This window comes from Suricata suricatta, chromosome 8, assembly GCF_006229205.1.
Source record: "Suricata suricatta isolate VVHF042 chromosome 8, meerkat_22Aug2017_6uvM2_HiC, whole genome shotgun sequence".
Classification (NCBI taxonomy): Eukaryota; Metazoa; Chordata; class Mammalia; order Carnivora; family Herpestidae; genus Suricata; species Suricata suricatta.
Window position 1 is genome coordinate 33,010,984 of NC_043707.1, and position 13,571 is coordinate 33,024,554.

General features: G+C 39.0%; 1 protein-coding gene across 1 annotated transcript in view; it reads left to right on the forward strand.

The window, feature by feature from the left end:
* The first annotated feature begins 518 nt into the window (after positions 1–518).
* BAIAP2L1 (BAR/IMD domain containing adaptor protein 2 like 1) overlaps positions 519–13,571 on the forward strand; it is an 87,897-nt gene continuing 74,844 nt past the window's right edge. Inside the window, exon 1 of the mRNA XM_029948325.1 lies at positions 519–579. The gene's annotated coding sequence lies outside the window, so the exon portion shown is untranslated. The remainder of the gene's footprint in view (positions 580–13,571) is intronic.

Here is a 13,571-nt window from a genome sequence, read left to right on the forward strand (position 1 = left end):
GCGCGCGGTGCGCCCGGGGGCGCCGCGGGCTCAGACGCTGCCCTGCGCGGCGCGGCTTTCGGCTGGGCGCTCGGACCTCGAGGTGACCGGGGTCCCAGGACCCCACCTCCCGCCCCCGAGGTTCTCATGAAAATTGGACCTAACCTGAAGGAATGCGTTGACGCTCGCTCTTAACTTGCCTATGTTATGAAAGCGTTTTTTCCAGAAACAGACACAGATTTGGGATTAGTACGTTTAACTGCTTGTAAATGAATTCCAGTTGAAATAAGATACGCGTTTAATCATCTGCTATTAATAGACTACAAAACAACTTTTATTTTAATTCGGTTTAGGCTTCTTCAGCCCAAGTTCTCTAAATCGATTTGTGGCCATTTTTAAGGCCCACTGCTGGGTTACTTAAATAGATTTTTTTTGAACCCTAAAATTTTGTCTCTAGATTCGAAAGGTCTGAGTGAATTGTTGAAATCAGAGGAGTTGATTGACTTTTGTAAGATACGAATAAAAAGACCGTGGAAATACAGTCGTCATCTATCCTATGAGTTCAAAATACTGATTCCCTTCATCTGAATACACAGATAGGTAACGTGAATTATACTTTATTCTCAGAGAGTTCTGGTAGACACAGTGGACACAGCTTTTTTGGTCTCAGTAGTAACTGCGTTTCCTTCATAGAGGGCAAATTTTAGAAATCCCAGGAACTTGAATATTAAGAGTTTTACATTTGTATTGAGATTGTTAATATTTAAATGATCCTGAAGATGGTGGGGGCTGGCTGTGTGGGGGTGTTTATGGTGTGTAAGTAAAACATTCTTATTCCAAGACCTGAGGGATTGGAGCCACTCTGATGAGTGTCAGTTAAGGAAAAAACTGTATGCAGTTGAGGAATGCAGATCATTGCCGATATCAGGATATCAGGCTGTCTCAGTATCCACTGGGGCAGGAAAACACCAGGAACACCCAAATTCCTATCTTCCTGCCTCCGGGAAGACAGGCACATAGATCTTTCCAACCTGGGATGAGAGAGCAATTTGAGACAAGCAATCAGATGCTGGGAAGTAACTGTTTTTTCTCCCACTTCTTCTTTTCACTTTTAGCAGTGACTCAGTGGAGGGGCTCAAGTGAATTACAGTGTCGCAAATGCCAGCCCCAAAGGACTGGGGCAGGAGGCAAAAAGTTAGAATTTCATTGTTTGGGTTCTACATATTTATAGACATTAGGCAATGTAAATCATTCTCATACTTTGACAAGTTATAATACCCTGAACATTGGAGACCAGTTACTTACCAGTTTCCATTCCCAAGTGTCTTAAAAACATATTAAAAGCTCACAAGTGTTTGTTGATTGACTTTAATCCTCGTTTTTCCGTTAACGTTTTGGGATCGTGTTTCTTATGTTGAAATGGTGGTAAAAAATTTACAGTGGACTGAAAGCAAGTTTATAGATAGTCCTGGAGGGAAATGCTGCCTGCTTAAGCTTTGGCTATGGTGGAAATGCGTAGTGAAACTTTACATTTGTTGGTCTGGTTGAAAGCCTGCAATTGTTGACCACCTCCTCATTGAGTTCTTCCCCACTCCACCCCTGACGACCAAAACTGAAAACAATTTAAGCTTAATATGGTAAAAAATCTGGGCAGTGTTGATGATTCTAGATTTTTTAAAGAGAGATTTCCTTTATGTTACCTAACAATCTACGGAGTTTAACTAATGGAAACATAACCTAGCCAGGTGCATTTACAAAAGCCACCTGCAAATGAGATTTAATGACTTGCAGCCAGTATGGATCTTTTTTTTTTATACTCAAATTTCTCCAACTTTGAAATAAAGCAATAAATTCTTTGGAGAAAGTGGGGGATTATAAAGTAGTCTGACTCTCTGTATGCAGTATCAAGTATCTTTCAATATTTATTTACACATTTACTGGGTTTTCTAAAATGTATACTTAAGACAAAAGATTACTGGAGACCTATGCTGAATCCCAGGAGGATGTGTGTTTTATGGCTTCACAAACAAATGGTATGATAATAAGCCCCAAAATGTCAAGTAAGGTTACTGTTGCTAATTAGAGTTCCCAAAGATTCCCTCCCCTTCTCCACGTAGTATTCCCATAATTTGCCCTCAGTGCTTACTTGTGATTTTGCATGATTTTCTGATGAGTACATGCTTTAGTGGTACAAGGAAGAAGTAAAGTTAAAAAAACAAACAAACCCTTAATTAAGGGTAACCACAACCTTCCTAGAAGTTAGAACTGTTAAAGCTATAGGAAGTTGAGGAGGGATGGGTGTGACGTCATCCAGGGGTGTCATACCTACATTAATCTTGCTAAGAAGCAGTAAAGGGGGAAAGTGTTACTTAAAAAGGGGGTGGGGGGAAGGGACATATATATCTTTGTTTAAATGTCACCTTCTCAGAGAGGCCTGCTCAAACAGCTCTTTAAAATTGTAGACAATACCTCCCTCTCCCAGCCCCACCTAACTTTACCTTCCCCATGAAGTGCTTAGTACCTCAGGATATTCTATACAGCATATTTACTATATTTGTTTATCTCTCATCCCCATCTAACTAAAATACGAGCTCCCAAAGGAAAGGAACTTGGCTTTGTTATATTCTGAACAGTTCCTGGCATATGGTAAGCATGTGGGTTTGTTGATTATGTGAACGTTTATTTGATTTACTTAGTAAACACGCACCCCCCACCCTTGACACTGTCCATAAAGCAGGTTTTTCATTCTGAGTATACATCAGCCCTTAAGGTGGATATGGATTTTGTTTACTGTTAAGAAACTGAGGCCCACAGTCTAGGAGTGACCAGCGTCCACGTGGTATTTACCCTGCCAGCCTCCATTCCTCTCTTTTGGGTATAGTAGTTTAGTTTCTAATGGCCAACAAATGTACAAATCAAATGCCTTTTCATAATTTGGTGATCTAAGATGTCACCAAAATTTTTTGCCATTTTGTTCATCATCTTTGTTTTTCTAAGAAAATATAAGTGTATTTATTTTTGAGAAAGAGGCAGACAGAACGTGAGTTGGGGAGGGGCAGAAAGAAAGGAAGACACAGAATCCGAAGCAGGCTGAAGGCTCTGAGCTGTCAGCATAGAGCCTCATGCGGGGCTCGAACCTACAAACCTTGCGGTCATGACCTGAACCCAAGTCGGATGCTTAATCGACTGAGCCACCCAAGCGCTCCTCATCATTTTTGTTTTGAAATGTGTTCAATAAGAAAATGAAGTACTTTTATTCTTTTATCGGGCATATGTACAGGTTTTGTTTGTTTAATGTTTTTTATTTTCTGGACTTGGGTTTAATTGGGGATGTGTAAGTCAAAGTCCCTGTCTGGTTGGCTTCCAGAGTGGCCTGTGGTGTAAGGGCCTGCCTCATGTGTTTTTTGCCGTAGCTATCTCTGTACACTATTTGATATCTTCATCTGTTCCTGTAATGCTTTCTTCAGGTGTGCTGAATATAAAACGGGATTTGCAGAAGCCCAGACAGCTTGCTCTTGGCTCCTAGAGGACTATAAAAGTGGTTAGTAAGAATCAGGTGCCAGGTAGCAGCAAAAAGTGTTGCCAGGTGTCACATATTAAACTGAACAGCCCAGTATTGTAGCTTTTTGTCTAGTGAAGTAGAAATACAAAGCCAAACCATGGTTGTCTTTCTTGGTCATAACATTTTTTCCTGACTGGAAGGAGGTTTTACAACTATGTTAACATTATTGCTATGTAGACAGAGCAGCGTCCTTTATTATGAAGTTTGGGAGGCCAGGACCCTTGGCCAGGTGACACCATTCACAAGTTTCAGATTGCTTTTGAATTTTAATTTGTGACATTATTCCAGTATTGGGCATTACTTCTTGCCTGGCACGTCTGTTGTAATGAGTCACAGGCAGGCCTGCATGGGAAACCTAATGTGCATGGAATGTCAACAAATTGGATTTTTGTTTTTATCAGCATTCCACACTGCTATTCTGTGATTCAAAAGTAAAAATGATTATAAAAGCTGTACAAACATTAATTTAACTTACCTGTTGACATTTGCAAATATATTTATGTCTTAATCTTTTTATTAAACTGTAATTTATTGAAAGGTGTGTTTTGGTGTATATAGCTCACAAAATCATCACAAAGTAGAGATGAGTATAACTAGCACCAAGATCAAGATGCAGACCATGGCCAGCCCCACCCTTGAAGGCCCTTTCATGCCCCCTTCACACTGAGCTCCCTCCAAAATAACTTTCTTAACCTCTAACAGCTCTGATTAGTTTGGCCTGTTTTTTCTTTCACCCAGTGTATTTGTAAGATATGCCCATCTTGGAGTAATTGTAGTTAGTTCATTCTTTTTACTGTGTAGTATTGCACTGTGTGAACATATCACGATTTATCTGTTCTCTTGAGGGGCATTTTCCAAAGTGGTTGTACCAGAGTTTATGTAGTTCATCCTTGGCAACAGTTGATTTTTTTTCTTTCCTTTTAATTTTGGCCACCCTGATAGGTGTATGCAAATAAAATGTTAAAATTCAAAACAAAACCATTCGTTCCAGGTTTGCTGGTTGGATGCAACTGAAGCAGAAGCCTGACTCTGTAGGGAATTTTTAATGTCAGAAAGTAGAACCGAGGACCTAGGGAACATGGGTCTGAGAGAGGCCATACAACTGTGGTATTGAGTAGAGTAAAACATAAATTTAAGTTTATTAGGCTCTAAAACTATCATAGTTGAGTACATCAAAAAGTTTTATTGCAATAAGGGGTTTTGAGGGCATAGATGAGCCATGTTTTAACAAACTTTCTGAATTCTGGAGGAGGGGGTACAGAATTACGTTTCATTGAATTTTCTTGCTCATTTGAGGGTTTCTAAAAATTTTTTAATGTTTTTAATTTTTATTTTTTTAACATTTATTTATTTTTGAGAGACATAGAGAGAAGAGTGTGTGTGACCAGGGGAGGGGCAGAGAGAGGGGGAGACACAGAATCTGAAGTAGGCTCCAGGCTCTGAGCCAGCTGTCAGCACAGAGCCTGATGTGGGGCTCAAACCCATGAACCATGAGATCGTGACCTGAGCCAAAGTCAGACACTTAACTGTCTGAGCCAACCAGGTGCCCCATTAATTTGTGTATCAATGAAATAACTTTTCTTTTTGTGTGACTTTTCTTCGAAATGTACCTACTTTACTCTTACAGGTGCAATAGACTAGTTCTTTTTTTTTTTTTTTTTTTTTTTAAGAGAGCATGTGAGCAGGGGAGAGTGGCAGAGGGAGAGAGAATGAGTCTTAAGTAGGCTCCACGTTCAGCTCAGAGCCCCATGTGGGTCTCAATCCCCCGACCCTGGGATAATAACCGGAGCTGAAATCAAGAGTCAAATGTTCAACTGACTGAGCCACCCAGGTGCCCCTAGACTAGTTTTTTAAAAATAATTTCAGTGAGTTACAGCAAGAGATTTCAAGACTAGGACTTTCTAAAGGAAATTAAGGTTTTAATGTGGGTTTTTTACCCCACCTAGTTTGTACTTGCGTGCGAACAAGCCCCCCAAATCATACTTCTCAGCATTTCCCACATTCATTTTTTATTTATATGTATGTGAGGCTTCATTTTTTATTTATATGTATATGAGGCTTTAATTTTAGAGCCTTTTAAAACTGTTTTTTTTAGATTTTTCTTCAAAATTTCTGTCAAGATTCACACTGGAAGTAAAAATCACCTGGGATCCCACAACCCCGAGATATAACATTGTTGACTCTTACTGTCACTCTCTTCAATATTTTTCAGTCCATCTCTGTGTCCGTATTCTATGCCTCACCAGTTTGATGACTTCACAATACTCCATCTTCAACAATTTATTGATCTAGCCCCTTTTACTGCACATAAGGTTGTTGCTAGCACTTTGCTATTAAAGCACTATAGCAAATATCACTGTAGGTAAAGAAATCCCTGATGTTTTCCTTAAGCTAAATGCCCAGAAGGGAGTTGTGGGTCAAAGGGTAGGTACATTTTAAAGCATATTTGCTATACATTGCAAAATGCCCTCCAGAAAAACATGCCCCAAGTTATGCTTAATCTGATTGTTTGAGAATGACCTTTCCTGAACCCTAACCAACTAAGTAGGTCTTTTATTTAAAATCGCTTCCTTTTTTTATAACCTATACAGGATTTTTGCCTTTTTTTTTTTTTTTTTTTTTTTTTTTTGGTAAGACCAGTATAGCTGTAATGTATAGTAGCTTATGGACATTGGCCAGGACAGTACCTGAGATTTCATGTCTTCCAATATTGGGTGTACTTTCCCCCATTAACTTTGTACTTATAGATTTATACAGAATAATTACACCTCTGTGGCTCTTCAGGCCTGTGTACTTTAGTTCATATTTTCTTCAGTCTTGATTTTATACTGCTATTTATGTTTTCCAGACCTTGAGTCTGTTTCTCTAGTTTATTATTTTAAGAACCATGTTCTAGTTTTAAGAGTTGCCTCAAATTTTTGTGGATAAAGGTGAGACTTGTGTAAATGAGATAAAAAGTTGCTGATTCCTCTCTTTCAAAAGTAAATGAAAAATATTACCAGAAGGTGTTCCCAATCCAGGGAGCAAATAAATGAGCACCCCTCAGAGATCTAACTGCTCACAGCCTTCTAGAGCTACATGTGCTTTAAGTAGAATAGCGTGTGGGTGAAGATACCCTCAGATTTGTTGCTTAAACTTTTTATTTATATGGGGATTAGAGATTTTAAAGTTCTTAAGCTATAGCAATTTCTTCACCAAAAATACCCAAGTATAGCTGAGGTTAAACTCCAGGGCAGGGGGAGGGAGATTTTTACTTTTAACTTATACTCTACTTTCTAGAGTGTTTACATTTTCTTTACATGAGTGGATTACTTTTATAATTTTAAGCTTTAAAAAAGCAGAAATTGATATACCATTTTCATGGGTGAAAAGGTTTTGAAAACTAAGCTAAAATGTACCATTTTCTACATCTGTTTTGCAAATCGGCGTTTCATAGGTAAACTTAGTCTCATCGTTTTTCTCTTAATTACTACTCATGGGAGTATATTTTTAACATTAACTAACCTGAGACATGAATGCAACAGAAAAAGAATTCAACAAAACTGAGAACCCCAAATTCCAGTTCTTACAACCATATTTAAGCATCTTAGTCCTGATGTTGCAAGCAGCTGATCCCTTTCAAGGTGTAACTTTAGCCTTGAAAGGTATAAAAGCAGTAATAAGGACAAGAAAGGTGCAAAAGTGGTAATAACCTATCAAAAGTAAGTAGGGATAAAAGTTCAGATGATTAGAAACACATCATCTAGGATAATAAACATGAAAAAGGTTGGAATTGGTGGTCAGAACAGATCTCAGATGACAGTCTACTAGCCACTGTAAGTGTGTCTCTTGGACTTCAGGATGGAACAGCTCCATCCATAGGAGGAGGGAATCCCCTGCCTGTGTGGGGGAGGGGAAAGGTGTGTAGGACGCAACCCTGCTCACCTTCATATTCTTACCAGGTACACATGTCTGAGACCTAAGCTAATAGAACGGTCTGTTTCTGGCTACAGAAACTCATTATAAAAGAAAATCCAGAAAATCACAATGATAAGTCCTTTTACTTAAGCACTGTGCTATATATATATCTTGCATGTTTTACCAACTAAGCCAGCCAGGCACTCCTGTATATCTATCTATCCATCTGTGTTTTTTAAAGTAAAATTTTAATGTTTTTAATTGACCAAATGGTATATTTTATCATGGACTTGATCTTAAACTTAGAGCAGCTTAAGATACAGGACACCAACTGTATCTGATGGTAGAATATATTTTTAAATTTGTAAAAACACTTAAAAAATTTTTTTAATGTTTATTTCAGAGAGAGAGAGACAGGCCGAGCATGAGCCAGGGAGAGAGAGGGAGACGCAGAATCCAAAGCAGGCTCCAGGCTCTGAGCAGTCAGCACAGAGCGGGATGTGGGGCGTGAACCCACGAATTGCAAATATCATGACCTGAGCCGAAGTCAGATGCTTAACTGACTGAGCAACCCAGGTGCTCCTAAACACCCTTTAAACGTGCAAGACATTGTTCTTATAGGATACGCAGTCCATTTGTTGCACTTTTTGAGAAGAAAGCTTGATACTCAGCTAACGAATCCATTCTTGGTCTTATCCCAGATTTTTGTATGTACTTAATGTCATGTTCTTCCATTTGACCTTGTGCTTCAATTTTCTCATCTGTAAATAAGAATGATAATAGTACCTACCTCATGTGGTTATTGTGCAGACTGAACCTTGTAATACAGAGAGCTCTTGGAACAGAGTTGTTAGTAGCAGTAGCATGTATTTACTGGAGTATAATCACCATAAGAGCATTGATTTTCATCTATTTTGTTTACTGCTTATCTCCAGTATCTAGTAGAATGATTGACATATAGGCAGAGCTGAGTAAATATTTGATAAAAGAATAATGTTGAAATTATTGGCACACATTTTTCTGTCAGTGAGCTATATGCTTGAGGGTTTTATTATTTTTTTTAATCTCTCATTGTGCTGGTACATAGTAAGAACTCAAAAACAATTTGTTAAATAAATACTGAAGATCTATGCTTATCACGGAGTTGTCGCTAAAATCCTCACCTTGGTGGCCAGTGGAACTGAGATAGCACTGGTAATAGCTACAGTGTTTTGAACATCTGTTACGTATGTGCCAAGCTTATTACCTACATTCATTCTTCACCTGTTTTCTTAGGTACTACAGTTGTGCCAAGCACTATGGTTACCACTAGGACCCACACTGAAGTATAAAACAGTCTGTGCTTTTCTAGAGTTTGTAGTTTATGACAGGACAACAATGCCAAGGTTTTAGTTTCTCCAGCATGTCCCCTTTACCTTGGTTTGCCCAGTATCCTCAATTGTTTCCTTGCTGCTTTCCACCCTCTCTCCCAGCGAGGTCCTGCCTTTGCCAGTTCAGTTCTTTGGACTTTGTTTTGCCTCAGTATTGGAAGAAAGGGAAAAAATAAAATAAAATGTATGTACAGATTAAGTTCAAGAAGAGTTTTTAAGGCAAGTTGTAAGAAGTTTTAGAAAGTTGGGTTAAGAGAAGTAGATGAGAAACAAAAAAAAATAGAAGTTTTGATTCCCTTGTTATCTGAGAACTACGTGTAATGAATTTCAACTATTTGTTTTTTAAATATTTATTTTGAGAGAGAGAAAGCACGTGCACGAGACGAGGGGCAGAGAGAGAGAGAGGAAGAGAGAGAATCCCATGTAGGCTCTGTTGGAGCTCCATCTCCTAAACTGTGAGATCATGACCTGAGCTGAAATCAGGAGTCAGGTGCTTAACCAACTGAGCAACTCAGGTGCCCCAACTTGAAATATTTTTATATTATTTTAGGTTTTTGAACAATATTTCTCAGATTGCAAGGGCTGCAGTTTTAATGCAAAACAGAATGATCCATCTTACAGACTCTGGGTGAGGGAAATTAAACTAGAATTATTACAGATATGATATAAGAGTAGCATTTAGAAAGAACTAGCAAAGTAAAAAGACAATGTCACCTGCTATATGAAATCAGCAATTTACTTTGATCTAGTAGAGTTCCTGTAACCTGTTAAGTATTTAAGACTTCCTAAACACATGAGAAATTCTTTCCTGTAAATTGATTGCTTGGTTTTTATTCCAGGACACACCTTTTTAAAACAGTATGTAGGCAGGTAAGAACACTTAACCAAACAGTCTAGTGTGCTCTCTAGCCTTCAAAGTATGTATCTGTTGGCAGCTATTTTTAAACCCAGTAAGTTAATCATTACTGTTTCCTTATTATATACTGTTAATCTATGATAAAGTTATATATTTTTAAGTGATATTCAAATAATATTAAAGACGTCTGCATTTCTTATTTTCACCATGTCAATCCGAATTGCCTTGGTATTTTTTTAATACCTAATAGGTCTCCCTCTTTGCATTTTCAAGGGCTAGAACGCCTTCCACATTCATCTTTGTGTTCTGTACATCCACAGCATAAGACTGAGTTCACTCCCTGTAAATGTATAATAAAGATTCAACACACATATTGTTGTTTCAAAGGCCCAAACATGAGAAGGACTTTAAAGAGTTAGTGGCATGAAACCTAAGTACATGTTATCTTGCTGTGATACCCTTCCTGCCTCCCCCATAGGAAAATACAAGAGAGGCCTATTTTCAGATTCCAATTGAGAGTTTTGTAATAGTCATCTTGGTACTGTAGCTATAGGGAGGCTTGTTTTTCTGTTCTTTCAAACAAAATCATATACCTCTGTGAACCAAGCAAAAATGGATCCTCATTTCATCATAGTTGAAATTTCAGGAAGTGCTTGCTTCAGTCTCCCAGGTACTTTTCTCTCTCAAGTGTAAGGTCCAAAGGTTGCTTGAATTCTAGGGCAGGGTCCCCAGGTCCCCTGTCCAGTTGAGGCCAGTGTCAGCCAGACATTGTTACAGTGTCTGATAGGTTGCTAATTGCCAAGGCTAGGAAATGTGTGCCTTCAGCCCCGAAAGCTTTCTTGGCACTGCCAAGAAATACATAACTATATGGAGTTATAGCACCTGTTCGACCTTGGACCTAGTATAATCATCTGCACTTAAACTATAAGGAAAAGTGGTTTCAAATAATTCTACAAATGTAAAACTTTTGGTTAGTATTTAAAATAGAATGCAACTTTGTAGTGTTGAGCAAGATTCAGGCCATTACTTTTCTTGAAGTTGCTTTATCAAGGATGGTTATGAACTCAGATTGCCTGTAACATAGTTCTCCCTCCACACTTAAAACAGTCGAATACCTGAAGTCTTATACTAAATTACTGGGTGGGATAGCTCTGGGACTCCCTCTTCTTGATAGGCTTGATGATTTTAACCAAAAGATTTGAACAGTTATAGAGCACACTTCTAACTTGCTCCCACCGGTGTAGGATCTTTTTGTTGGTAACTGTGTTTTTGCTTCAGCACAGTTCTTGCTGTCTAAATGAGGAGGGAATAGAGAAAGTGGTGTTTGTCTTAGAAATCTGTTTTTTTTAAACAATACACTAAAAGGTCATGGAGATGTGATTGCTTCTAGTAGTGTACCTTAAGAGGGAGCAATTCATAATTTTCTGGATGATCACATTGGTTCTTATCACTTGGATGGTTGGTTCTTAAGGAGCCTCTAACAGGTGCTCTCAGAGCAGCCAGAGAATATTCTTCTGTGAGATGAGAAGCCCAAAGAGAAGGCCCGGTGCTTTGCTTATCCCTGGCCCATTAGCTTCAGGTCATGTTGGAAGGGATGGAGCCTTCTAACCCTGAGGGTTTCATAGCTTCATTTCTAGCATGCCCTTTGTACTCTGAAGGACTGCTTTTACAGAAATACTTCTAAACCAAGGCCTGGATGAAGAAAGGAAAGGAAGAATGAAGGCAAAGAAATGTTTAAGTCCTAGCGAAACTTTCATGAAGAATTTTCTCTCTGTGCTAAAAGATTTCCTATGAAACTACCCTTACAGAAGGACACAGAAAAGACTTTTTATGCCTGGAGAAATATTTGTGAAACTCCTTCCCCAGCCATAGCTGGAAAGACAGCTTCTAATCTAACAGGAGATTTATCTCAAAATAGCTGGGTTATCTTTTTCTAATAATGGGTCTAATTGATTTTCACTCTAGGAAGGGAAGTTGCTGCTAGCAGCTTCATGGGCTTAAGTGTTTAGAGGCCAGTAGCACTTTTCTGGATGGTTCTGGACCAGTGTTCACAAAGGGGATCGCCTGTACCTCAATACCTCTGGCTCTCTGTGGACAGGCTAGTTAGGAACAACCAAGGAGTGAGTTGACCTGTAGCTTTGTGGCATTCCATAGCATTAAGTATTTAAAGCCTGAGCCCTTAGTAGCCTGGAATGTTAGTTGTTGCTTTGCTGTTCTTTTCCTTAAAAAAAAAAAAAAAGAAAGAAAGAAAACTTAATTGAAGTTTAATTTATAAACTCTAAAATTTACTCATTTTAAGTGTACAATTCAGTGATTTTTTAAGTAAATGTACAGAATTGTGCAACCATTATCACAATCCAATTTTAGAATATTTTCATTACCCCAAAAAGGTCATTTATGACCATTGTTGTCATTCCTCATTTTCATCCCCAGCCCCAGGCAACCTGTAGTATATTTTTGGTCTCTATAGATTTGTCTTACTAGATATCTCACATAAACTGAATCCTATAGTGTGTGGTCTTTTGTGACTTGGTTTTTTTCCAGTTAACATAATGTTGCTACATGTTATATTGTGTTTTGGTGCTTTATTTCTTTTTATGGCTGAAATGTATTCCATTTGTGGATGTACCATGTTTTTTCATCTGTTCACCATTTGGACATTTGGGGTGTTTCTGGCAAGGTACTTTTTTAAGGGCCACATTATTGCCTAATATTTAAAAAGTAATGTAAAAATCAACTTGGAGAAACATAGGGCTGGGAGGGCATAGTTCACAAGGAAAGCTCTGGCATTTTCAGACTTTGTAAGCCTGCTATGACTTAGTAAGTATAGGGCAGAGCCTTACAGCTTTTGTAAGCTTCAATTGGAGCTGTTACTTTGAGCTAACGAAGGTGCAGGCGCTGTATTACCTCAGACCTGATTTTTATGACTAATTGGCCCACTGGGTTATTGTGTCTCTTGCAGTATGTTCAGATGAGCTAGGGGCACATTGTGCAGCAGATTCATCCATGAGCACATATATCTCTTATGTAAAAACAACAACAACAATCAAAAATTGCTGTTGATGAGTACATTTTGGGCATCAGATGATCCAGGCACTGTTCTTGATGCTACAGATCTCCCTTGGCCTTAATATATATGCAGTTCCTACTAAGGAACCAGTAAACAGATTGGTAACATCATGTGAGGTAGTGAACAGCCTTTTGAAGGAAGAGAAGCAAGGAAAGGGACTAGAGGGAGAAGGAAAATAGAGGTGCTACCAGACATGATAGGAGGTAAGTGGAAGAAAGTGTCTCTGAGAGGGTTGGAGCTGGGGACTGGTGGATGGAATCTAGGAAGAGAGCCTTCAGGTAGGAGAGCAAGTACAAAATCCCTATGGTGGGAATCGGTTTGGCCTGTTCAGAGAACAGCCTAGAGGCCATTGTGCCTAGAGCACAGTGACTGGGGCAGGGAAGAGGGTGGCCAGAGCCAAACCTGCCTAATTACATGAAATATCCAGGCTTTTGGTGCCCTGTCCTGCTGTTAAATGGACGACACTCTCTGATGACCTTAAGTCTATGTAGACCTGAGAGTTGAGGACGAAACCATTGTATTATACCAGTAAATTACCTTTCATTGCTTCTCCTCTCCTGCTTGGATATTTCCAGTCATGAGTACTTTTTTAATGATAACAGGGGAGGTAGTTAAGGTTCTTTTTAAAAAGGTACTATTTACAGGGCCCCTGGGTGGCTCGGTTGAGTTTCTGACTTCAGCTCACATCATGATCTCACAGTTTGCGAGTTTGAGCACCACATCTGGCTCTGTGCTGACAGCTCAGAGCCTGGAGCCTGCTTTGGATTCTGTGTGTGTGTGTGTGTGTGTGTGTGTGTGTGTGTGTGTGTGTGTGTCTCTCTCTCTGCCTCTCCGCTG